The following is a 4621-nucleotide window of genomic DNA, read 5'->3' as shown; positions in this document are numbered from 1 at the left end:
CTTCTAGGCATTTTATGGTTTCACCTTTCACATTTAGGTCTTTAATCCATTTTAAGTTTATTTTTATATGTAGTGTAAGAAAATGGTCCAGTTCATTCTTCTGCATGTAGGTGTTTAGATTTGCAAACACCCTTTGTTGAAGAAACTTTTTCCCATTGTGTATTCTTGCTTCATTTGTTGTGGATTAATTGACCATAAAAGCATGGTTTTATCTCAGGACTGTCTATTCTGTTCTATTGATCTATGTGTCTATTTTCTGCCAGTACCATTACTATTTTAATTACTATAGCTTTGTAGAATACATTGAAGTCAGGAATTGTGATACCTCCAGCTTTGTTCTTTTCAAATTTCCTTTGGCTATTTGGGGTCTTTTGTGTTTCCTTACACATTCTAGGGTTATTTGTTCTAGTTCTATGAAAAATGTTTTTTTTCCCTTAATTTTTATTTTAGAGAGAAAGCATGTGAATGGGGGGAGAGGGGCAGAGGGAGAGAAAGAGAGAATCCCAAGCAGGCTCCACACTCAGTGTGAAGCCTGACACAGGGCCCAATGAGGGGCTCAGTCCCATTACCTGAAAGCCAAAAGCAGGAGTCAGTCAAGAAGCTGAGCCAGGCAGGTGCCCATATGTTTCTGGTATTTTGATAAGGATTGCATTGAATCTGTAGATTGTTTTGGGTAGTGTGGACATTTTAACAATATTGGTTCTTCTGATACATATGCATGTATTGCCTTTCATTTGTGTGTGTGATCATTTATTTCTGTTATCATTGTTTTATAGTCTAGGAGTGCAGGTCTTTCACCTCTTTAGTTAAGTTTATTCCAGGTATTTTATTCTTTGTGGTACTTAAAAAAATGTTTATTTATTTTGAGAGAGAGAGAGGGAGTGTGTGTGTGTGTGTGTGAGAGAGAGAGAGAGAAAGAGAGAGAGAGAGAAAGGGAGTATGAGCATGAGTGGGCAGAGAGAGAGAGGGAGAGAGAGAATCCCAAGCAGGCTCCACGCTGTCATGAACAATGAGATCATGACCTGAGTTGAAATCAAGAGTCAGATGCTTTGGGGCGCCTGGGTGGCTTAGTTCATTTAGCGTCTGACTTTGGCTGAGGTTGTGATCTAGTGGTTTGTGAGTTTGAGTCCTGCATCGGGCTCTGTCTCTCTTTCTCAAAAATACACACTGTCTCTCTTTCTGAAAAATAAAATGAACATTAAAAAAAAAAACAGAGACGCTTAACTGAATCACCCAGGTGCCCCTTTTTGTATTTTTAAATGTTTGTTTATTTTTGAGAGTGAGACAGAGCACAAGTGGGGAAGAGGCAGAGAGAGAGGGAGACACTGAATCCGAAGCAGGCTTCAGGCTCTGAGTTGTCCACACAGAGCCCGACCTCGGGCTCAAACTCAAACTGTGAGATCATGACCTGAACCAAGGTCTGACGCTTAACTGACTGGGCCACCCAGGCATTCTGATACACTTTTATTTTATTTTTTATTTATTTTTATTTGTTTTTTTTAATGTTTATTTATTTTTGAGAGAGACAGAGACAGAACGTGAGTGGGGGAAGGGCAGAGAGGGAGACGCAGAATCTGAAGCAGGCTCCAGGCTCTGAGCAGTTAGCACAGAGGCCGATGTGGGGCTCGAAATTACTAACTGTGTGATCATGACCTGCGCCGAAGTTGGTCGCCCAACCAACTGAGCCACCCAGGCGCCCCTGGTACACTTTTAAATAGAATTGTTTTAATTGCTCTTTCTGCTACCTCATTATTAGTGTATAGAAATGCAACAGATATGTATGTTAATTTTGTGTCCTGTGACTTTACTGAGCCCATTCATCATGATCCAATGTTTTTTTCTTTCTGTTTTTTTTTTATTTGTTTTGAGAGAGAGAAAGAAAGTGGGGGGGGGGGGCAAGGAGGGAGGGAGAGAGAATTCCAAGTAGGCTCTGCCTGTCAGCTTGGAGCCTGATATGAGGTTTGAACTCATTAACAACTATGTTTTTATGATGTATCATGTTCTTTGATTTGTAAGTATTGAACCATCCTTACATTCTCAGAATAAAATCTACTTGATTGTGGTGATTTTTTAAAACATGTTATTGGATTCAGTTTGCTAATATTTTATTGAGAATAATTGCATCTATGTTTATCAGAGATATTTGCCTGTAGTTTTCTTTTTTTGTGTGTCTATCTGGTTTTGGTATCAGAGTTATGGTGGCTTTGTAGAATATATTTGGAAGTTTTTCTTTCTCTTCTAGTTTTTGCAATAGTTTGAGAATAATAGGTATTAACTATTTTTTTAAGTTTATTTATTTTGAGATAGAGTGAGCATGAATGGGGAGGAGCATAGAGAGGGAAAGAGAGAATCTCAAGCAAGCTCCACACTGTAGGCACAGAGCCCGATGTGGGGCTTGAACCCTCAAACTGTGAAATTATGACCTGAGTCAAAATCAAGAGTCAGATGATTAATCGCCTGAGCCACCCAGGTGCTCCTAGGTATTAACTCCTTAAATATTTGGTAGAGTTTACTTGTGAAGCCATCTGGTCCTGGACTTTTGCTTTTTGGGAGTTTTTTTTTTTAAGTTTATTTATTTATTTTGAGAGAGAGAGAGTATGAGTGGGGTAGGGACAGAGAGAGAGGGAGAGAGAGAATCCCAAACAGGCTCTCACTGTCAGCGCAGAGCCTGACCTGGGGCTTGATCTCATGAACTGTGAGATCATGACCTGAGCTGAGATCAAGTTGGGCGTTTAATTGACTGAGCCATCCAGGCACCCTGTTAGTTTTTTGATTACTGATTTAATTTCATTGGTAGTAATAGGTCTGTTCTGATTTTCTATTTCTTCATGACTCAGTTTTGGAAAGTTATATGTTTCTAGGAGTTTATCCATCTCTTCTAGGTTGTCCACTTTTTGGCATATAATTTTTCATAATAATATTTACATAATATTTTGTATTTCTGTGGTATCAGTTGTTATTTCTCATCCTTCATTTCTGATTTTGTTTGAGTCCTCTCTCTTCTTTTTTTGATGGATCTGGATAAAGATTTATAAATATTATTGACCTTTTCCAAGAACCTACTTCTGGTTTTATAGATCTGTTCTATTGTTATTTTTAGTCTCTGCATCACTAATTCTGTTCTAATCTTATTATTTCCTTCCTTCTACTGGCTTTGAGCTTTGTTCTTTTTCTAACTCCTTTAGATGTAAGATTAGGTTATTTATTTGACATCTTTCTTGCTATATAGCCTGTACTGCTTACTCTCCCTTCTTAGAACAACCTTTGCTGCATCCAAAGATTTTGAACTGATGTTTTCATTTTCATTTGTCTCCATGTATTTTTTTATTTCCTTTTTGATTTATTGGTTTACTCATTCACTGATTAGAAGCATGTTGTTTAGCCTCCATGTATTTGTGTTATTTCTATAATTTTTTTTGTGATTGACTTCTAGTTTCATGCCATTGTGGTTGGAAAGATGCATGGTGTGATTTCAGTCTTTTTGAATTTATTGAGACTTGTTTTGTGGCCTAACATATTATCTATTCTGGAGAATGTTCCATGTGCACTGGAGAAGAATGTGCTTTCCACTGCTTTAGGATGAAATGTTCTGAATATATCTGTTAAATCCATCCAGTCCAGTGTGTCATCAAAGCCCTTGTTGATTTTCTGTTTAGATGATCTGTCCATTGCCATAAGTGGGGTGTTGAAGTCCCTTACTATTATGGTATTATTATAAATGAGTTTCTTTATGTTTGTGATTAATTGATTTATATATTTGGGTGCTTTCACATGTGGAGCATCAATGTTTACAATTGTTAGATTTTTTTTTGGTGGATAGACCCCTTAATTATGATATAATGCCCTTTTTCATCTCTTGTTACAGTCTTTATTTTAACATCTAGATTGTCTGATATAAGTATGGCTACTCTGGCTTTCTTCTTATGACCATTAGCATGATAGATGGTTCTCCATCCCCTTACTTTCAATCTGAAGGTGTTTTAGGTCTAAAATGGGTCTCTTGTAAACAGCATATAGATGGATCTTGTTTTCTTATCCATTCTGTTACCCTGGTCTTTTGATTGGAGCATTGAGTCCATTGACGTTTAGAGTGAGTATTGAAAGATATGGATTTATTGCCATTATGTTACTTGTAGAGCTGGAGTTTCTGGTGGTGTTCTCTGGCCCTTTCTAGTGTTTGTTGCTTTTGGGTTTTTTTGTTTTTGTTTTGTTTTTGTTTTGTTTTTTTTTGTTTTGGCTTTTCTCCTCAGAGAGTCCTCCTTAAAATTTCTTGCAGGGCTGGTTTAGTGGTCATCAACTCGTTTAATTTTTGTTTGTCTGGGAAACTTTTTATCTCTCCTTCTATTTTGAATGACAGCCTTGCTGCATAAAGAATTGTTGGCTGTATATTTTTCTGATTCAGCATGTTGAATATATCCTACCACTCATTTCTGGCCTGCCAAGTTTCTGTGGATAGGTCTGTTGTGAACCTGATATGTTTTCCCATGTAAGTTAAGGAATTTTTTTCCCTTGCTGCTTTCATGATTCTTTCCTTGCCTGCATATTTTCTGAATTTGACTATGATATGCCTTGTTGATGGTCAGTTTTTGTTGACCTTCTATACCTTTTTCTCTCTCTTCAT

Source organism: Neofelis nebulosa, chromosome 7, assembly GCF_028018385.1.
Source record: "Neofelis nebulosa isolate mNeoNeb1 chromosome 7, mNeoNeb1.pri, whole genome shotgun sequence".
Lineage (NCBI taxonomy): Eukaryota > Metazoa > Chordata > Mammalia > Carnivora > Felidae > Neofelis > Neofelis nebulosa.
The sequence above is the reverse complement of the archived record's forward strand: the minus strand, read 5'-3'. Positions refer to the sequence as shown.